Below are 23,807 nucleotides of genomic sequence, written 5' to 3'. Positions count from 1 at the left end.
CCCCCCACCGCGAACAAGCTTCGATGACAGGTCAGTGACTTTCGTCCACCCCTAACATAGACTAAAATGGCGAAAAATAGGGAACGCAAATGGCGGCCACCGTAGCCGCCGCCATTTGCATACGCCCTTTTTTTTTGGATTGGCTTGCCATGATAGGCTACGTAAATACTTACATAGCCTATCTTGGCAGCCTGGCTGGACGCAAATGGCGGCTGCTACGGCGGCCGCCATTTGTGTCCGCAGCAGCCTGTCCGCAGCCGGAAATCAGGCTGCGAACGGCCCTGGCCGGCAGTTCTGCAGCCTGGCCGTGGAGCGGAGCTGGCCAGGCAGGATTCCGAGGGGGAGGACTGGATCGCATCCCCCCCATTGAGGATTCTGGGGGGAGGAACAGAGCGCCTCCCCCCCACCGCAAAAAATTCCGCGAAAAGGTAATTGAGTTTCATACATCCCTAAATCCCAGAATGCAGGACATGGAATAATGGGCTAAAGTTATGGGACGCCAGATTCCAGATGAACAACAGGAAAAACTAGGGTTGTACAAAACCCACTCACCATTCTGCCTGGGGGTCCACGAGTGGGGAGGCGATCCATCCCTCCCCCTGGAATCCTCCCCAGCTGGCTCCGCTCCACAGTGAGTCCGCAGAGCCGCTGGCTAGGCCTGTCTGCAGCTGGACCTCCGTTCGCTGCTGGTCTGCGGACACCATTTGCATCCCTGCTCTTTTCATGATAGGCTACATAAAGATTTACACAGCCTATCACGACAAAGAGCAGGGACATAAATGGTGTCTGCTATGCCAGACGCCATTTGCGTCCACAGACCAGCAGCGTATGTGGCTGTGGACTCAGCGGATGGACCCGGACCCAGCCGGCAGCAGGTAGGGTCCATCCACGTCAAACTTCACGGAGTGGTGGAGGTAAGGGGCTGTTCCACCATGGACTCCAGGCATTTAGCCTCAAGGCGTCTAAAGAATCCGGCCTCATTGGAGTCCATGGTAGAATTCTCCGCCATCCCTAGGGAAAACTTCCTGACTGTGAGAGTGATACAACAATGGAACCAATTACCTAGATAGGTGGTGGGCTCTCCCACACTGGAGGCATTCAAGATGAAGCTGGACAGCCATCTGTCGGGGATGCTCTGACTTGTATTCCTGCATTGAGCAGGGGTTGGACTCGATGGTCTTATAGGGCCCTTCCAACCCTACTATTCTATGATTCTATGAGGATCACTATTTTCTAAAGGGCAGCATTTCTTTATTTTTGCACTGAAAAGAAAGAAGAAAGGAAACTGACCCCCTCCCCTCTCTCCCCACCCCCCAAACGTGGCAGAGAATTTCACAGAGAAGCCCCCCCACACACACACACACATACACACACATATATGAGGAATGCCCCCTCCTTGTTCTCTTTGGGAAAGAGGTTGAATTTTGCTCCAAATCTGCTCCAAATCTGAGCAGAAAGGGACAAAAAGCTACAATCATGGAAGTCAGCAGCTGCATGCATTTTCCCCGATCCATCAGACTTCCGACGTTGCCTAATCCCATAACCTTCCTGGACCAGAATAAGAACAAACAAACAAAATATGCTGCTTGTAATAAGCATATGATTTACAGACTTGGTGCCATTTCTTCCCGGACTCCTCAAATTGCCCAGAACAGTAATCAGGCTATTTGGGAATCTGTGTCCAACAGACCAGTTGCCCAAAGCCAGCTGCTCTTGCTGAATTTTGTTAAGGATATTATTTATCTCTGAGCTCTTCTACATGGTGCCTTTGGGTTCCAAAGTGCCCCTGGACACTGCTCTTGGCACTCCCTAGGCTATGGATGTACAGATCATGTAAAATCTATTCCATCTCTGTTTCACAAATGGTCAGGTGCCATTCATTTTGTCATCCACTCGGCATTGGATTCAGATTTTTTTAAAAAAAGTTTCCAAATTTGCACAAATTTGCACTTGTGCAAATTCATGTTTGTAAAAATGTGGAAATTCCCCGGCATTTTTAGATTTTAGCCTATGGAGGAAATGTTCATTTTTGCCTTATTATTATTATTATTATTATTATTATTATTATTTTACTTTGCACATTTTTCTATTAGTAAATTCGCACAAATTCTGCTAAGTTAGACAAATGGTCTGCAAGTCAGTGGAATACATCTGTCCACTGAAAAAATGTAGTTGGACAGGGGGAAATCTAGTCCACTGCAGAATCTGTTAGTCGGATTTATAAAAATCCAAACTCATTTGATTCAGTTGTGGATTTCTCCAGTATCCCTACACCAGGCTCCCTGTTCCTCCTGTTATTTCTTTGTTTGTTTGTTTTTAATTGGGAATCTGGCTTGCTACAAAGAGAAACACTGTCCTCCAGCAGCATCTTTATTTGGGTTCATTGGATTTGTGTTTTGGAGCTCAGCCCCCATCTCTGCCTTTTGCTCAGGTTCTTAGGCAAGTTACTTTTTGTTCAGTCTTACCAGTTGCCTCCAGGGAAATTAGTCTTTTATGACTAGCCATGCCCACCATAACAGCCCTTGTATGAATGGCCAAGCCCCAAATGGCAGCCATAGGGTGAGTGCTCACAGGACTGGCTCAAAATTCCAAGTGTGCCCACTGACCCAAAGAGGATGATTTATTAATATATTTCTTTTATTTATTAATATATTTATTTCCTACCTTCCTTCCAGTAAGCCCAGGAGGGAATATATGGTTCCCACCTCATTATGCTCACAGCCACCCTATGACAAATAATGACTAGTTGAAGGTCATCAGTGAAATTAATGGCTGAGTGGGGATTTTAACCTGGATCTTTCTACTCCTTGGGACTCCCTGGTTCTAATTTGACACTCTGATGATTATATCACCTCGGGTCTCTCATGCCATTGTGTTGCAGTTCATGGAACTGATTTAACAAGATCTGTATATCCCTAGCTGCTAATATCACAAAGCAGTAGAAAATAGAGATGTATGGATTTTATAAAATCCATTTCATGTTTTTCACAGATTGTCAGGCATATTTTGTCCGTGGTCCACCCATCACCAGAATTGGATTTTTTTTGTTTCTGAATTTGTGCAAATTCACATTTGAATTTGAATTCACATCTTCTCCCAAGATGCACATTTTCAGGCTTTAGCTTATGGAGGGAAGATTCACATTTTGGGCTGCTTTTTTTTTAATGCATATTTTTTATGACAAAATTTGCGCAAATTTGGGGAAATTAGAAAAGTATGCTAGTCCGTCAAATCCACCTGACGGGGGAAACCCAGTCTGCTGTGGAATCCACAGGTTAGATTTCTGAAAATATGAGCTCATTTGGTTCTGCTATGGATTCCTCCAATATCGCTAGTAGAATATAAGTCCAATCTTCTTCTGCTCACCTAAGGAAATGGATCAGTAAGCACCGACTATAAACTAGTGTACTGGTAAGAGTTTACCCATCATTCTACCAGAGATTGTGGTCCTGGGTTGTGCAGGAATTTATGCTGACTCAGGAAGCTGCCTCCCTCATAGGCTGGCCTGGATCCATATTTACGTTGAGGCTCTCTTCTCTAGATGCTGGGAATGTTGCACTTGGATAAAAGAGCTGAAGCATAGGATGTCATAATTAAAAGCTGTTAAATGAGACTCGTGAGTGGGTTTAGAATAACAAAAATGGCTGAATAACATTAGCAATCTGTAGAAAAACACCAAACCAAACCTAGACTGGACCATGAATATGTAAAGAAAATATCTGCAGTCTTGGAAATTTATCAAATGTAGGCATCTTTAAAGAAAAAAAGATCTTGCAAAAAAAAATGTTTCTTCTGCTTCTCCTTCTCATTATAGAAGCTTAAGGCTACAATCCTAAACACACATATTAAGATGTGCACATGTTACTTTAAAGACATAGCTAGCATCCACTTTTTATTTCTTTTTTTAACTCTAGAGTCCCCCTTATCACTCACTTTTTGCTGCATTTGTAGACCTTCAAGCAGCCTTTGACTCTATATTTAGACCCCGCCTTTGGCAGAAGCTTACACTTTTAAATGTGGATCATAAATTGCTCAGGAGAATACAGGGGCTGTATGAGAACTCTATCTTGCGTGTGAGAGAGTCTTCAGGTGATCTTTCAGGCCCCATTATTGTTAACAAAGGAGTGTGCCAGGGATGTTTGCTTGCACCTCTTTTATTCAATCTATATCTTAATGATATGGCTCCCTACTTATCTAATCCAGACTTCTTCCCACCTCTTTTAAAAGACATGAATATTTCAGTGTTATTATATGCAGATGATGCTGTTCTCCTGTCATACACCCAGGTGGGGATGCATAGGCTTTTAAGAGCCCTAAGCTCATATTGTGTGAGAGAAGCCCTTCAGGTCAACTACGAAAAAACTAAAATCTTAGTCTTTGGCAAAAGGAGGAAAAAATACCGATGGCAGCTGGATAACCACCTGCTTGATCAGGTCAACAAATTTAAATACCTAGGAGTGACATTTCAAAGTTCAGGATCTTGGTCGGAGCACTTGAAAGCAATAGCCCTGACAACTAATGTAACTAGTAATGCCATTCTTCATTTTGCTGCTGGACCAGGTGGTAAGATGGTGGCCCCTTTAATAGAGCTATACAAGGGCAAATTACTTCCCCAAATATTATATGGGGCACCTACCTGGACCCATGTTAACATTGCTTCATTGGAGTCAGTGCAGCATAAATTTCTATCCAGAGTACTGGGGGTTCCCAGATCCACTTCTAAGGCCATTGTCCGACTAGAAACAGCTTGTCACTCAGTGGGAATGCTTGTCCAAAAGGCTGCCACTTTCTTCTGGTTAAAGATAGTGTTCCAACTGGCCTCCCCCTTGGTCTTATTAGCATATGAAGCTATGGGAAGGGGCTCATGGGCAGACAAGATAACCACATCTATCTCTGAGTTGGGCTTTTCACAATCATATTTGCTTGCGAGGGGCTATGATAGAGCTAGGAATGAGATTTCAAAGAGGTTACAGGATGTTGATTTTCAAACAACAATGGCTGTTGCTGCTGAAAGTCGCTCTAACAAGATCTATAAAAGCATCATGACCTCTCCAGGGAAGGCTCCCCCATATTTGATTTCCATCACCTCACATGAATTGAGATGGCTCATGAGTAGGTGTAGACTGAACTCACTCCAATTGATGGAGGTGAAGGCACGTTATAGGACCCATCATGGCATGAGTGCAGATTGCCCAGCTGGTTGCCCCAAGGTAGAGGACATGGTACACTTTTTAGCAGAATGCCCATTGTATATCGATTTGAGGAAGCAATACCTTGAGCCCCTATTAGCTGTGCTTGAGGATACTTCTGGTGCAAGCATAACTCGATTATTATTAGCTGGAACAGATCATTATACATCATATAGGACTGCTAAGTTTGTCAGTCGAGCCCTGGAGAGGCGAAAGTCATTGACTGTTATAAAAAAAATAAATCCATAAACATGGTAATAATATTCTGGCAGATATTGTTTTAGGATTTTAAAATGTTTTTAACTTGCTCTTGTTAGTTATTTTATTAATAATTTGTACTTTGGTCTCCCTTTTGGGTTGATGTGAGAATTCTATTTGTTTTGTGTGCAGATGGCCTGATTGGCTAAAAAGCAATAAACTGTAATAATAACTCTAGAGTACACACAGGACCTCTGACATGGTTCATGGGCCTAGCTTGGGGGTGAGGCTTTAACTCTTCCATCCCACCCACCCTGCTACAGTCCTGATCTCTTCCCCCCCCCCCCACACACACACACACACACACTCCTGCACTTTATATTACCAGCTAGTGATTAATTACAGGAAATGGATCACTAGCTGGCAATATACACAGCAGGCATTGGAGGCTAATCCAGATCAGTAACACAGTGGAGAGGAAAGGTTAACCCCCCACCCTACCCTCCATCCCCAGGCTAGGGTCCCTTTCCAGATCAGGACTGTTGCATTTACTCTAGGGAAGGAGGAGAAGCACAAGCAGCAGCAGAAGAAGAAACTAGCTACAAACTAGCTAAAGTTACATCTTTAAAGTAGAGCTGTGTGCAAATGGCCACATGAAATTCTCCACGCTTGTGTGGGTAGAGAATTTTGAGAGAAAATTTCACTGAATTTATCCAGGAGGAGGACAAATTCTTGACAGTTTCTCCCAGGTAGGGGTCCCCATTGGCAACGCTTGTAGCACAGCTTCTTTCTTTTCTTCCTAAGGGATTTGGGGTTTTTCGTGCTGCAACACCATCAACTGTCTTGGCAGGTGGGCCCCCAGTTTGCATCTGCCACAGTGCAGGTGGGGACAGCGTTGTGTCCACCTTCAAGGTTGAGGTGGAGCTGGTGCTCTGCCACAATCTGCCCTCTACTTTCCTGAACATTTTCTCCCCCCATGACAAGGCTTCCATTGTTCTGCCTCATTCAGGATGTCTTATAATTTATTTTTGTGGTGTTTTTTTGAGTGTACCTAATCACAGCTGCCCTCCCAGGCACATCTTGATCTGAAAAAGCCCTATGGGATGAATTACCTCATGGTGTCTTAAACTGGGCTTCAATTGAAGTGTGGGAAGCTGAGGAGGCTACAGGTGGCCAGAGAGGTTATTGTTCAATGAAAGACATGACACTTGTGCTCTCTCCTTGGCCATCTCCTAAGTAAGGTAAGCCCAAGAAACCCAAAACCAACCCATGAGAATTTCTCCAAAATTTTATCACCATTTCTTTTCAAAAGCAATTTCTCTTCTATAAAATTGAATGAGAATGGTTGGGAAAAAATGTGGGAGAAATTTTTGGCACAGCGCTACTTTACAGTAATGTATACTCTGGCCAAAAGGAGTAAGTTCTGTAGTACACAGCGGGAACTACTTCTGACTCTGAGTAAACATCCATTTGTTTCTCGTAGCAGAAATTTTTGAAACTAACAAGAGACATTGTTTAGCAAATTGATACAAACTGAGGCATCCAGAAAACACTCTGTAGGGATGAGGGATGTTGCAATGTTCTGAAAGTGACAAGACATGAAAACTGTCCAAGCATAAAGGAATGGGAAGCACAGACTACATTGCCCTTTTTAAAACCCCTTATAAAATGGGGATCCTTTGTCCATTCTGTCATATTTCCTGGTAGGTCTGATTCCTTAGAGGAGAAATAGAAAACCGGCACATTTCACACAATTTAAATTGAAATATTAAAGTTGCAAGCAAGATCATTCTTAATTGAAAGTTCTGGGAAGCTTGGAGGACATCACCACTTATTTAATTGCTTATAGAACAGGTACACTTACTCTGTCTGAAATTTGGCAGGTCTGATGTCATGGGGAAGTAATACAAAACCTCTGAAGTTCATGCCATTTCAATGGGAAATAACAAAGTCACTGAAATTAATGTAGGAATGAAAAATGAAAAGAAAAAGAAAAAAAGAAAGTAATGACTCTCTAATGAAAGAGAGATGAAGCAAGAGACAATATGGAATGGGAAATTAAATGAACTGAGCTTTCAGAAATTAAATTAAAAACAGCACCCAACCCAACAGACCATTTTACAAGCTGAAGGCCTGTTTAAACAGAAATGTATTTGCCTGCCAGTGCACAGACAGCAGAGAGCAAATCAACCTACCTTCCATTGGCAAGGAGTTCCATAGCTTGGGAGTAGTCACTGAAAAGGCCCCTCTCATGTCCTCACCAAGCATGCATGCCTCTGAAGGCAGCAGTACCAAGAGAAGGGATGCATGCCTGGCCCAGCCCCTCCACCCACAGCCACAGCTGGTTCCAGATGTTCTTCAGTCCTTCCCCATCAACATGAGAAGAGGGGATAGGCCTGGAGGGCAAGTTCCCATGCACCCTCCACACTTAGAATTTTCAAACACTTGAAGAGGGCTTTGAGAGTGATGAGAGGCAACACAAACGCAGTGTGTTGCTTTTCCCAGGGTATTCTGGGAACTACAGCCAGTGCGAAGCTGCAGAGAGAGCCTTCTGCTGCTATGAGCAGGGAAGGGCATTTAAAGAAAAAAGTTTTTTAAAGCATGGGGGGAAAAAAGGAAAATCCTCCATCAGCTCATATGGCTATGTAAAGTAAGTAGCAACCACCAAGCCCCCTTCAAAAATGCCAGTGAAATTTATTTTTCCCCACACAATTTGGGAGAATGTTGCTTCACCATCATCTACTCAACAAACGGTTGAAAAAGAATGTTGGACAAATCTTAGTTGCATCCTTAGTTGGCATAGCCTTTAGCTGCAACATCTAAAAACAAAGTATGGTGTTTGTTTTTCTTACGAGCAAAATTATGTAAATTTAATTAATCAATTAATTGAATAAGTTTTCGCTATTTAGGTGACTGTCCTAATTAAAACTGCTTTAAATATTTTTGGGCAGCTTTCTACAATGTCATAGCTTCAATTAGAGGGGCTCCCATTATCATCGTCATCATCATCAATAGTAATAATAACTTTGTAGTCATTTGAAACAAGGTGTTGTGCAGTATAATATAAAATTAATATTCATATGCTCATAAAGTGGACTGTTTGGTACAGAATGAGTAACCATATGCTACAACACGTGTAACATTAGAAAATAGAAAAGGAAGCGACAGCCCTAACAGTGTTGTTGAACTACAGCTTTGAGCCGGGAATCCAGGATGAAATATGTCCTGCTGTGCACAAAACTCCATTCATTTTTTGGTGCTTTGATCCTTCCTTAGCCCTCTATATTTGAAAAGTTCAGGGTTACATTGAGCTGGGTGTCTGTGGGCATGGTGATCAAGAGACTTTCTGCAGTCAAAAAGATGGCTAGCTGGCTCTTCTCCCAGGGCTAGAGAAATTGAGAGGGCTGCCTGCTTTCATAATGAATAGAATTGGGGTGACTCAGACTTGCTACACACAGCAAGTGCCAGCATGACTGCAGTAATTGGATATTAAAAATGAACTTATGATGATTAGCAAAAGCAGTTCTTCATGAAGTGGAGGCTCAGTTCATCTTAGCTTTCAATGATTTGTTAATGTCTGTATTTTTTCTTCTTCTTCTCTGTTTGTTTTCTGATGGCCTGTGGGTATGTTTTCGTATGTTTCCATTGTATTGAATATTTATGTGATGGTTTTAATGTTATACATTGCCTGGATATGTTTTTCACGACAGGCAGCATAGAAATATTTTTATATAAATAAAATAAAACTGATACCCATAGAGCATGACTGCACCAGTTCTCTTTTGGGAATGCCTTTGCAGTAAATGTGGTCCCCATTATCTCTATTGGGATTCAAATGAGGGAGCTTCTTGGCCCCATCTATATGGCACCACTTTGACCCCCCACCCCATTGCAACTGTGCAGCAATGCAGCTTCAAATCACCATGCTCTGCAAATCAATACACTCGCAATGTACTGCGTGCTTCCCTAAGAGAATCGCCATGCCCTCTTTTTTGCTATTATATTGAAATGTGCAGCTGTGCCATGAGTATGGGGGCGCAACACTTCAGTGGCTGTTTTATATTTGAGGGGCTCTTCTGTGTCCTTCTGACCCTGTTTTAGGTAAAAATTGGATGTTCTGTGCTCCTTCATTTCCGCACCATCAGTTTGTCAGTTCCCCAGCCTGAGACTCTTGCAATGGTTCGCGCTCACAAGCATGAGCGCTACATGCCTAGCCGTCATCACTGAGAAATGGTGCCTGGAGTGATGTTGTTGCTCCTCCAAGACCCCCCCCCAAGCCCATGGGTACTGAGTCCAAAAGCAACCATTACGAAGATACAAAATGCAGAAATGTGTGAAATTGTGATTAAATAGATGAAAATGCCCCTCTGTGCCTCTCTAACTGCACATCTATGGAGGGATGGGGGAAGTGAAGGGGCATCACAGAATGATGCAGGCACTATGCACACCTATAACATGCCCACCACCAAATGCGAATTTGGTTTGGGGAAGGGACAGACAGCTCACAAGTGTGGGGAAACCTGTAGCAAACAAATAACATTGGAGCAAAATAATTCCTTGGAACTCTGCCATTTTCCGGGCAAAAACCACGGATGGCTGTGAAGTGGTGACTATGTCATCTACCACAAAGGACCTCGACTTGCAGTCGCCCCACAGTAAAAGCTGGGTGTAGATGGGACCTTAGTCTCTATAGTGCCTTTTGTGGTAAGTTGCCTGAGAGTGCAGACCAGAAAAAGGAGGAACCCTATTACCCTTCCAGGCCCCAGCATAATCAGAACCTTGGATGAAAAGGAAACTAGACAACCATTTATCTAGTACTAGGTCATCTGTGATGTCTTGTCAACCAGTGAGGAAGATTTCACCATTTGTGTTTATGATTGCGTGGCGACATGTGGGTAGAATTGTCTCTATCATTTTCCAGGGATGGGGGGATATTAGATTAGTTCACACATTCACAATGGATGGATGTCTATTTCTATTTCCACTCTGGGTCAGTTTCACATGTGTTCATTCATAAACCCACTCCATTCTATTTCTCAAAATATCTGTGCATGCACGTGCGAGCACGCACACACACACACACACACACACACACATATATAAATATAAAGATATATGAAAATTTTCATTATTTTAATGTCTTTTTTCCATGAAATATATAATTAATAATTTATATACTGCTTACAAAGGAGTTTACCAGAGTGGTGTACATTACAAAATCACAATTACAGACACAATAAAATATAATATAACGGTAGCAAAATAGTAAAATGTTAACATATACATTTCTAAAAAAGTAACCAACAGCATACTCCAACAAAAAAGGTGAAAATAAGTGTTTTTAGCATGCACCTAAAGCTTCACAATTTTTGGTGCTTTCCTTAGTTCTAGGGGAAGGGGCAGCTATACTAAATGACTCCTGGTTTTTGTTTTTTTGAGTGGCTGCCAGAACAATGCAGGCAAAATGTGGAACCTCCAGAAGGGCTTCCCCTAATGACTAAAGGGAGTGGGCATAAATATATGGTGGTATCAGGGTTCTCCTTCTGACCTGGACCCCTGCACAACTTCTTAAGCATCTCTTGCCTCCTTAAGAGTCCCACCTTCCTTCTTTTGAACTTCCCCTTCCCAGTAATGTGGGGTTTAAGCTGTAGACCTGGGGTGACTGACACACACAACTTGGGGTTTAACCACAACAGTTTACTGGTAAATGTAAAGCAAGCAATCACAACTATAGGTATTTACACAATAGAGCTGCGTGATACAAAAGGCATCAAGTGAAAAAAAAATTGCAGAACACAAATTCCTTTACCCAAGCTGGACTTAGACTTTTCCAGGCTGCTTCTTCCTTGCTCCCTCTTCAGGGTCTGGTCTCCTGACTCTGCTCTTACTGGCTTTCTCATTCTCTTTATATACCCTTCTCCCTCAGTACTGAAAGTACTGTTTCAAACCTGAAGAAATGAAACTTAACTGGGGAAATGAAACTGAAACTTAATCAAGGAAATGAAACTACTCCTCTCATGGATCCCCCCCCCAACCAAAAAAAAAACCCAGGCCTCTAGGGCTAACCTTTTTATTTTCCTTGCCTCTGTAAGCCTCAAAACTTCATAGGAGGTCTCTCAAATAACCTGGATCCAAGGTGTTTAAAGCCTTATACACTAGGGGAGAAAGTGATTCAGCCAAGTAGGGTGCCTCCTTCCCATGCTGTTCAAATCCCAATTAGGCATGAATGGAGTGGAAAGAGACTCACCAGGGGTCCCATACAATAAACATTTTTTATTCAACCATGTATTTTAAACTTTGACTTTTAACTGCACTTTGAATCTTCTGCTTTACTGCTTCATCTTTTTTTAAAAAAAGTTTTCTTCAAACTTCTTAAGTTTAAAATCTTTGGATATAAGGCAGTAATTAAAAAGTCTTCAACATAACTAACTAACAAATTTGTCTTGTCCTGAAGACTAAAAATTATGAAAGCAGGAGCAATGTGAGTGAGTTCCATAGCTTTTGTGCTAAAACTAAAAAAAAAGGCTCTGGTCCCTGTGTCGATCACATGTCAGGCAGAGAGGGAATGTAGGGCAGAGTCTCTCAGCAGATGACCTCAGGGTGTATGTAGGATCATAGGAAAGAAGATGTTATCTATATTTCTATCTCTCAGTCCTCCTATAATACAGGAATCATATTACTGTTTTGTTTTACAGGGTTATTATTAAGATTGCTTAGAATGTACATGCAGATTACTTTGAACATTTAGGGAAAATAATTTTCACATAGTATAATTAAAGGTTTGTGTCATCTGGATACACAAAATGTGGTAATTTTCAGAGTAAAAATTAAAATTCCTATTTCGTTCTAGATACTGCCGTCCTTCGTTCAGGCCTATGTCATTAAAATTAGAATCACACTGTAAAAGTAACAGTTAAATTATATTGCATGTGAAACGTTCCCACATTTCAAGTGATTTGCATTTTAAATAGAGATGCAGGATTGCTTCATAAACTTACTACAATCACATCAAGCTATTGCTGTTTTACCCTGAAAATAGAAAATCAAAGTTGCTATGAAACCTATAAGATTATACTGGCTTATTTATAACAGGGGACTGAGTAGGATTGTTTAAAACCTGCTTTGAAATACAACACACACCCTTTCACTATGTCCACACAATAGTTTCCAGGTTTTCAGAGCAATCCTGAGTGGAGCTTGTGGGCAGAGACAAGACGGGCTTACTGCCTCATCCCCAGCCCTGCCAGACCATGCTGGCCAGGACAGAAGATGGGGGTGGGGGGAATTTGCTAGCTCCTCTCTGCCCCCACCCCAGACATAGGATGTGTACAAAAGGTGCACAAAATTATGCATGGTGTGGAGAATGTGGATAAGAAGACATTTTCTCCCTCTCTCATACTAGAACCCAGGGTCATCCCATGACTCTGACTAGTGGGAGATTCAGGACAGATAAAAGGGAGGACTTCTTCACACAGCACAGTTAAACTATGGAATTTGCTACCACCAATTTGGACAGCTTTAAAGGGGAGGGGGTTATTGATTGATTTATTACATTTCTATACCACTCAATAGCCAAAGTTAGACACATTACTGGAGGAGGAGGCTATCAATGGCTACTAGTCCTGATGGTTATATGCTCCCTCCAGTATCAGAGACAGTATGCCTATTTAAACCAGTTGCTGGGGAACATGGGTGGGCAGGTGCTGTTGCACTCGTGTCCTGCCAGTGTGTTCCTGGTCGACAGTTGGTTGGCCACTGTGTTAACAGACTGCTGGACTAGATGGACCCTTGGTCTGATCCAGCATGGATCTTCTTATGTTCTTATGAGGCATTTATTGTGGACTTGTGATTCCTTTCTCATCTGAACCCTGGTATATAACAAGTAAGTATCGATACAACCCTGAGTGAGTGCCAAGGCCATGTCCTTAATCCCTGAATATCTAAAGGAAGTCTGCACACATAAAGGCATGGGGAATGGCTTACGATCATTGGGTGTTGTTTCCAGTCATATTGAGCCTGTTCTCTCCCCCCCACCCTGAAATTAAGCATTGGGATGGGTCACATGATGCTGAAGTGGGAGAGACAAACTGGCAGAATTCAGGAGGGCTACCTTGCTTGAACACTTTCTACTCACAAAAGGCACCTTCAGATTAAACACATTGTTACTGGGGAACAGGGATTATCAAATCTTCCAATTTTGCCTAGTCTCAGTATCTTACTTTTCCAATCTTAAATTCATTTCTGATTGAGTCTGCTTTTCCCAAAAAATCTGCATGAAAATTTGTATACATTTTCACATCCATTTCTCCTAATATATGCATTTTATATGCTATGTTGCCCAGTATTTGCAAACTCTTTCTCTGTGTGTGTGACATTCTTTTTCTCTAACATATGCATTTTCGTGTTCACTTCCCCTTACATGTGCATTTTGGTATACATTTTTTTTAATGGAAAAGTGTATTAGGGTGCAATCCTATCAGGATGGCCATACGCCTCCGAATTTGAAGGAGTACAGCCATCCAAAGCAGAGATCTTCACCTCCCCTCTTCTCCTGCTCTGTATTTTAGCTAGATGGTCTTTTTTGCTGGGGAGGGGTGTGTGCATCAGAGGGGAAGGGAAGGAGGCTGGAGAGGTTTTGGGATATGGCGTAATGTGGCATCTCCAGTCCCCTCCCCACCTACCAGAACACCCCCGTTACCGCATGTCTGAGGTTGTGTTTGAAACCTTGGAGAGTCAACTGGCATGGTGCTCTCTGCACTGGCGGGGGGGGGGGTGCAGGGTGTGGATTCCCAGATCCAAGGTTGGAGTGGTGTCTCTGACCTCAGATCCAGGAATCAGAAATATCCTATGGCCCTCCAGATGCTGTCTAGAAACCAAAGGATCACTCTCTTACAAAATGTGAAGAAGTGCAGAATCCAAAGGAACTGTGTCCTGATCTGCATATCCATTCAGGAAGTGTGATTTAGGTTGGTTCATTTAAAAATGTGGACCCCCCCCCCAATTAATCAGCCTCTCTAGCGGAGTGTAGTATTTCTGTGTGAATACTGAACGAAAACCAAGTTTTGGTTTGTGTATTGTTGAGGAAGTGGGATATAGATAGGTTCTCATTAAAATACAAACCACATGGATTTTTCTGCTATCCCTACCAGGGAATAAAGCCCCATTGAACATTGGGTCTTACTTTTGAGGAAACTTTCACAGGATTCTGCTATATCATACAACATTCTGTAGGAATGTGTATTGACATTCACATCAGCTCATAACAATGGGGATGAATACAGAGTGCGTCAACCAAAAGACAGATTCAACAACAGTCAGATCAGGACAATAAATTACTGCACAGGTTCAAAACATTTTAGAACAGTGAGAAGTAGAGCATTGTCATGGATTTTTTTGCCCCCTTAGAACATCACTTTCCCCACCACAAGACAGATGATTAATAATCAACATATGTTATTTAATTTCTGAATAACACAGGATGACGTAAAATATTTCTCTTTAAGGGTACAGTCCCAGCCAGCATGGGGCATGCTGGGAGTTGTAGGGCCTCTTTCTGTCTAAACATGCATATGATTGCATCCTTGGCCATTTTAATTTTGTTGATCTGAATCCCAGGAAACTGTCTTAAATAGTTTGCAGAATGAGCTATTCACATTCCTAAATTATGTTATGGTTCTAGAAGCAGAGTGCTTTAAATAAAGAGAATTTCCTGTGAACCACTTTAACCACTGGAGGGCAATGCCACATTGCATTTTGTTCAAAAGAAACATTTTTTCCATATAAAAGGGATTTTTTTTTAGATTGAACCTATTTTCCCCCTTTTAGAAAGTATATATCTAACATATATACAAAAGAAAGATAAATCTAACTTAAAAGATGTTAAATAAGTAGTTCTTTTCTGGGCGGGAGAACAACTATTTAAGAAATTGATTTAGCTTGCACTCAAACTGGAAATGCATTTGAGTCTCTGAAATTCAATGACAATGGCTCTCTCCCCCCCTCCTCTCTTTGGCATTTCCACTCATTAAAAACTATGTCAAAATGATGGATTAATTTGTGGACACTTTCTGTCCTTGCTATAATCTTTGTGAAAGGGATGAAGTATTGGAACTATAATGCCTTTTGCATTGCATGAATTATGTAAGCATGCTTGGAGAACTTTGGCTTAAAAAAATGCCTTTATGTCCTGTCTTCATTTAGTCTTTGAAATGTTACAGAGCACAAAGATGCAGAATGGTCATACTGAGCAACGTCATTAATTGTAGCAAGGAAATGAGGCTAAGTTGCTAGATCAGGAAGGAATGGTGGCTATGAATGGGTTATGTGCTGGAAGTGATGATACACAGACCTGGAAGCCAGGGTTGGGCTTGGGCATGCAAAAATCATTCAGGGAATGTGAAAAGCCCACCTCCCTAAGACTACCACCACCAATGCATTCTAACACAGCAGGGTCAACTCCATGAAGACCTTATACAACTAGGGATGTTGGAGGAATCCACAACAGATTCAAAATAGATCATTTCTGTGAATCCAAAACTCCAGCAGACTGGCTGTTTTTGAATTGCACAGGTTCTGTGGACAGGTTTTTTTTTATGTATTTGCAAATGAACAAAATTCTCATACAAAAAAATCCAATTCTCTCAATGAGTGGGTGACAGAACAAAAGAAGCCTGATGATCCGTGAAACATAGATGGAATGGATTTAACTAAATCCATAAATCCCTAAAAACAACACATATTTGATATCCTATTCAAAGAGGCTGATTCATTACTTGGGTCATTTGGGTCAGCTGACCAGAGGTCGTGGGTTTCCAGTGTTTCCTCTGTCTGTCTGTCTGTCTGTCTGTCTGTCTGTCTGTCTGTCTTTCATCACTCTTTAGCAACAGTGAGAGGAGACAGTGGCCCACTCGTTCAAATGGATTCCTGCTGTCATCTCTTTTTCACAATGATCCTGAAATAATGCTTCCTAATAAAGAACCTATGATAAACCTTCATATGAATCACCAGTTTTGTGTGAGCACAATCTTCTGAGATTCTGCTCCAAGCATTCCTCTTCTTATGATTAGGTAGGTGGCAGCTGGAGACAGGGCTCTTTAAAGTGTCAATGTCCCGCTTTTGGAATACTCCCCCCAAAATACCTTATCCTGGTGCATTCTCTGTTGTTTTTCAAGACCTAGGTAAAGACTGCATATTTAGGTTAAAAAGGTAAAGGTAAAGGTGTCCCCAACCAGTCGTGTCCGACTCTAGGGTGCGGTGGTCATCCCAGTTTCTAAGCCGAAGAGCCAGCGCTGTCTGAAGACGCTTCCGTGGTCATGTGGCCGGCATGACTGAACACCGAGGTACACGGAATGCTGTTACCTTTCCCGCCGAGGCGGTACCTATTTATCTACTTGCAATTTCTTGCTTTCTAACTGCTAGGTTGGCAGAAATATTTAGGTCACAGTCCTATAATCACTTATCTGGGATTCAGTTTTGGACTCAGTTGGGCTTACTTGTGAGTAGACTTGTATAGGACTGCACTGTTAATCATGTTTAGAGTAGATCCATTGAAATTAATGAGGCTTAATTTAGTCATGACTAACTTAAAGCCCATTGATTTCAGTTATCTACTCTATGTAGCATGACTAAGTCTGGATCCAACACAATTGCCAAGCTTTTAATATCTGATGGATGTGCTACTGTGTGTGCTGTTATTACTGTCTATGTGATTATATTTTTATGAAGTAATGTTATCGTTGTGTCTCATTTTAGTCCAATAATCTTATATTCATTTTAGTTCAATAATCTTATAATCTTATAATGTTATATGTTCTTGTCAGCTGTCTTGAAATTACTTGTTAAATGGACTGAAAGTATATATTAAACAAAGATGTGGGATCTAATTATTCTGCCTATAAAATCCCTAATAGTTTGGGATCAACTCAGAAAGGAATTAATGTATATTATTATTATTATTATTATTATTATTATTATTATTATTATCGAAATGACATCAAGGCTGCAGATCAAGGAAAGAAGTAGCTGTTGAAACATGGCAAACAGTGTACAGAACAAGCTAAGCAAAGGAAGTTTCATGGAACATTCCTCCCCAAATAATCCCATTCATACCCCAAATTTTTATAGACAACATAGTTTACTCAAACTTTACTCCTCCTCCTCCTCCTCCTCCTACTACTACTACTAGGACTGCTACTGATATTAAATTTTATTTGTTTTGATTTTAATCACTTGTTTCCAGCTTTTACAAATATTTTACCAAAATAGCTTACAAGTTGGAATAGAACAACAATTAAAATAATCCATACACACACACGCGTGTGTGTGATGGTAATAGTATAGTTGTATTATTATTTTCTGTAAATTCACAGGCTTGCCTTGGGAGCAAGTACAAGAAAGAAAAAGATGAAAGAATGAGAACGGTTTTTGCTTCTGAAGATGCAGATGAAAATACTTCAGTATCAATATATGGCAAACACCATTTAGACTAAATGTAAGAACAGAATAATGAGGACTTTGATGGGTCTATAACAGAGCTTCTGTATCATAAATGATGAGGAATAAAACTGCCTATAAGACTTAGAAGACAACTCTCCATATGTCATTGATGAATGATGAGGAAAAGGAAGGCAAAGAGAAGTCTTGATGCATGGAAAAATGATGTCTCCGGTTCTCTTGTACACTCATCTCTGAGCTGCCAAATCCACAAAGAATAATAAACTGGGAGGGGGATAGGTAGGCAGATTTCACAGGTTTCATAAAATAGGAGAAAGCTGGTACTAGTAATTTTACCGAAGAGAGAGAGGTAAACCAGGTAGTTGAAACATCCAAGGTACATCATGTAGATTATATATATAGAAATCTCAAAAGAAACGTATTAAGTTCCAGAACACAGAGAGAGGGAGAACAGCAACATCTGAAGCTGCAATTATGTTTTTTGAGATGATAATGGTCAGTTCTTAGACAGTCGGTTTGATACATTTGCCCTTCTAACTGATTCCAAATTTGGCCCAGATGTTTGGAGAAGAACTGTAGCTGTATTCTTACAGGAGCTATCACTATGGCTTTAAGTAAAGAGCCTTCATTCTTTCTGGTTAGATAAAAGTTTGGCATGTTACAAGGTAGGGATGTATGCAAATTTTGTTTCTGCTCACAAACCATGCGAACATGCTCTGCCTGCTATCCCAAATATGAGTGCAATCAGGAAAATGCATTCTCTGAAAATGTTCACACATTCTTGAACATCTGCTCATGTTCAAAAATTGTGCAAATTTTGATGGGAAATTGTGCAACCTTTAAAATGTGCCATTTTAGTCCATGGGGAGTTTTTTTGCACAACTTTGGAAATTTGTGGAAATTGAGGAGTTCTGTGTGCCACTTTCACATTTGATCATGTTTGCTTTGCGCAATTTTCCCATTCAAGCACAACAAACAGCAAATACAAACATAAACCCTGTTACAAGAGCATCCTCTTTAGTTGCTGGCTGCTTAACACTATACAGATCACTGTACATTCTATATGCCTTTCCTCACCTAGTTTAATATAATGGCTTGGATCCATATTTAGTCATACTTAGAGTAGACACACTGAAATCAATGGGATGTAAGTTAGCCATGTCTAAATGAAGTACGACTGATTTCAATGCATCTATCCTAAGTATGATGAAGTCTGTGCCCTACACAATATATTACCCAATACAAGTTTGTGCCAGGAAGACTCCCCCCCAAAAAAATTTGAATGCGTGTCTAAAACAGTCATATGCCAGCCCATTAGCCCATCCAGATCAGTATTGTGCCCACTGAACTAGTCACACAGCTCTCTGGGATTTCAGGGATCGAAAACACTGAACTTTTTGCATGCACAGCATGTGCTTGACTACTGAGCTACATTGCTTCCCTAGGTCATTGTTTTAAGATTAAGAATTCCTTTACAAAAGACAGCAATGGAACTAGTGAAAAAATGTTTTTTCAGTTCCTTTTTTTCAGATATTTTTTTCTTTTTTTAATAATTAATAACTTACCAAAATTTGCAGATGTCTTCATAAACTGGATAGAAAGAACTTGGGTTGGATTCAGGACCTACCTTCCTCAAGAGGAAATAATCTTCCTCAGGAGGAAGGGCTCTGCTCATGGAAGGTCCCTGTGATTGACTTTTGGGGGATCCACCCTTATCTTCACCCCATTCAAGTAGGGTCTTCTGTTTCTCTGTGTAGCATTTTCAGGGAGCTGGAGCAGCTGCCAGGGGAAGGAGCGGGTGGGGAAATCCAACCCCTTGAGATTTAAAAGAAAAAGGAGAAGGAGGAGAAAGATGATTGTGGGGAGAAACCAAAACTGATTCATCCATCCAAAGCTCATGGCTTTGAATGCTCAGCCCTTAAAGTCGGGGTTTGAATCCCTGTATATTTAACTATGTTTGCAGTACTGAATTAGAGTTGCCACCATTTTTATTTTGATAAACTCCCCTGACTTTTCTGACTTTTTCCAATTCCCCTCCCCTTGCAGCCCCAATCGCCACCCCCCACACTGTTCTGGATGCCCCTCCCCGCAACCCTCCAGGGCACTATGGAAAGTGGTGCTGGACACTGCAGGGGAGGGGAATTAGCAAAAGTTGCCTCCTCTCCCTCTGCCAGTGGGATCATCACCTGAGCAGAACTTCAGTCATGAGATGCTTCCACTTCTGGGAACCAAATCTGGATCCTTAGTTTTATCAAGATCCTTTTTGTGTGTTGTTTTACCAATGTTCAGGGGAACATCAGTAAACCATTACACCAAGTGAATCTTGATGAAGCATGTTTGTTTGTTTGGTTTTTTGTTTTTACTGTGTTTTATCAATGTCCATCAGTAACACTAAGAGGAGGGATGCAAAAAAAATGCTCTAATTCCAGAATTAATGTTAGAAACTGCCCTAGTTAGGCTAGAATTCAGGAGGAGTGTAAAGGAAGACAGAGCAAATCCACAGAACAATAAAGAAACAATAAAGAAAAAGGAGGGGGGGTCCATTCATTCCTAGTTTTAAGTCCCATTGATTTCAAAAGACTAGTTAAGCATGGGTTTAAATCCCTCCTAGTAAAATCTATAGGACTTAGAAGTGGCTGAATTGTGTACATTGAATTGGACAGTCATACTTTGAGTTGACCCATTGAAATCAACGGGACTTATCATGACTGACTTCAGTGGATGTACTCTAAGTGTGACTAAGCCTGGATCTAACCCATTGTTTGTAGAACTTGAAATGCAACTTTTTTGAACTAATATAGAAAATGTTATTTCATATATTTGATGGACCTGCAATGCTTAGTTTGAGCTTTATTTAGCCACTCCAATTGTTTCATTAGTTGGAGTTCTACTCCACCTTACTGGACTATGGATGTGTGAATCCAAAATATGTTCAACTGCCTTGACAATTCACTTTATACCACATCTAGTAACAAGAGGAGAACTCTCCTGTAAAATTGTTCTGATCTTGTTGAAATTCTTCAAAATTCCTTGAAGCTCTTCCTTCAGAAGTCTATAGGTGTTTCATCTAACAAGTAGCACCCCCCCTGTTCTTTATATAAAGAAAAAGAAATGCAAGAAAGCAAAGTGGCTGTCTGATGAGACTTTACAAGTAGCTGAGGAAAGAAGGGATGCAAAAAGGAAGGGAGAAAAGGGAAGATATATCCAACTGAATGCAGAGTTAATACCAAGGAGAGACAAGAAGGCCTTCTTAAATGAACAATGCAAAGAAATCGAGGAAAACAATAGAATGGGAAAGACTAGAGATCTTTTCAAAAAAATCAGAGATCTCAAGGGAACATTTTGTGCAAAGACGGGCATGATAAAGGACAAAGAAGGCAGGGACCTAACAGAAGCAGATGAGATTAAGAACAGGTGGAAAATAGAATACACAGAAGAACTATACAGGGAAGATCTTAATGTCCCTGATAGCCATGATAGTGAGGTCACTGAACTTCAGCCGGACATCCTAGAGACTGAAGTCAAGTGGGCCTTAGGAAGCATAACTAACAACAAAGCTAGTGGAGATGAGAGTATTCCATCTGATCTATTTAAAATCCTAAAAGATGATGCTGTTAAAGTGCTGCACTCAATATACCAACACATTTGGAACACTCAACAGTGGCCACAAGACTGGAAAAGGTGAGTTTACATTCCAATTCCAAAGAAGGGCAATGCCAAAGAGTGTTCAAACTACCGTACAATTGTGCTCATTTTACATGCCAGCAAGGCTATGCTCAAAATCCGAGAACTACCAGAAGTACAAGCTGGGTTTCCAAGAGGCAGAGGAACTAGAGATCAAATCGCCAATATTTGCTGGATCATGGAGAAAGCAAGAGAATTACAGGAAAGCGTCTGTTTCTGCTTCATTGACTATGCTAAATCCTTTGATTGTGTGGATCACAACAAATTGTGGCAAATTCTTAAAGAGATGGGAGTACCAGACCACTTTACCTGTCTCCTGAGAAACCTGTACGAGGGTCAAGAAGCAACAGTAAGAACCAGACATGGAACAACCGATTGGTTCAAAAATGGGAAAGGAGTATGACAAGGCTGTATATTGTCGCCCTGCTTATTTAATTTATGTGCAGTGTACATCATGAGAAACGCTGGGTTGGATGAATCACAGGTTGGAATTAAGATTGCCAGGACAATTATCAACAGCCTCAGATACACAGATGATACCACCCTAATGGCAGTAAGCGAAGAGGATCTAAAGACCCTCTTGCTGAGGGTGAAAGTGGAGAGTGCAAAAGCTGGTTTGAAACTCAACATTAAAAAAATGAAGATCATGGCATCTGGCCCCATCACTTCCTGGCATATAGAAGGGGAAGAACTGGAAGGAGTGACAGATTTTATTTTCTTGGGCTCCAAGATCACCACAGACAGCGACTAGGGAAGGCAGAGAATTTCTCCCCGAATCTTCAATTGAAGATTTTGAAAAAAATCTTTGAAAAAAAGACTTTGGAAAAAAAAAAAAGCGCGTACGCAAATGGCGGCGACCCATGGGCGCCGCCATTTGCGTTCCTTATTTTGGCACATCTAGTCTACGTAAAGATTTACGTAGAGTACGGCGAAAATAAGGGCAACGCAAATAGCAAAAATTTGGATTTATTTTTTTTTTTACTTGTTGTTTCACGACTGGGGAGATGGGGCGCTTCTCCCCGGCCTGAATTTCAGTCTGGAGAGGCGGGAATCCTCCCCCCCACCTGAATTTTGGCCGGGTGAGGCGGGAAGCCTCCCCCCTTCACCTGAACTTTGGGGGGGAAAGCGAAGCACCTCCCCCCCACCGCGAAGCCAAGCTGCGAAAAGCTAAGTAACTTTCGTACATCCCTAACAGCAACTGCAGCCATGAAATTAAAAGATGCTTCCTCCTTGGGAGAAAAGCTATGGCAAACCATAGTAAGAAGCAGAGACATCACCTTGCCAACAAAGATTTGTATAATGAAAGCTATAGTTTTCCCAGTAGCAACATATGGCTGTGAGAGCTGGACTATAAGGAAGGCTGAATGCTGAAGAATTGATGCTTTCGAACTGTGGTGCTGGAGAAGACTCTTACAAGTCCTCTGGACTGCAAGGTCAAATCAGTCAATCCTAAAGGAAATCAACCCTGACTGCTCATTGGAAGGACAGATACTGAAGCTGAAGCTCCAATATTTTGGTCACCTAATGAGAAGAGAAAACTCCCTGAAAAAGACCCTGATGCTGGGAAAGATTGAAGGCAAAAGGAGAAGGGGACAGCAGAGGATGAGATGGCTAGATAGCATCACCGATGCAATGAATATGAACCTGAGCACACTCCGGAGTGAGCGGAGGACAGGAAGGCTTGGCGTGCTATGGTCCATGGGGTCACGAAGAATCGGACATGACTTAACGACTGAACAACAACAAAAATGTTGCTGACAAATTGAGTTTATGGTGGATTGTTTTTATTGGCTTTTCCTTTCCAACTGCCTTGGCCTTTAATATACCTTAGCGAAAATGCTGTAATCAAGATCTGTACTGTGTTTTAATATTACGAGGGAATGGGGATATATGAGAATTTCTTTTTTGCTCACAAAACATATAGCAAGTCCTGTTCGAAGTTCCAAATGCAAGTATGATATGAAAGCGAGCATGTGTCCACAGATAGGGATGTATGAAAGTCACTTACCTGTAACAAAATTTGATTTGCGGTAGGGGGGAGGCGCTCCATCCCTCCCCCCCGAAATTCTGGCCGGAATGCACTGGCATTCGGCCTCACCTCGATCCGTGGTGGAATTCTCTGCCATCCCTACTATATCATGTTGGGAGAAAAGGAAGAAGCATAGATTTCAAAACTCCCCTACTTTTGAAATTGAACGTCATGATTACTCCAAACTATTCTGAAGCAACAGTGTGGTAAAGCCTACATTATTCCTACATTAAATGAGTTTGGGATTAGGCCGG

Source organism: Heloderma suspectum, chromosome 8, assembly GCF_057233095.1.
Source record: "Heloderma suspectum isolate Gila_16-S chromosome 8, 16-S_ref, whole genome shotgun sequence".
In the NCBI taxonomy this organism is placed as follows: Eukaryota; Metazoa; Chordata; class Lepidosauria; order Squamata; family Helodermatidae; genus Heloderma; species Heloderma suspectum.
The sequence above is the reverse complement of the archived record's forward strand: the minus strand, read 5'-3'. Positions refer to the sequence as shown.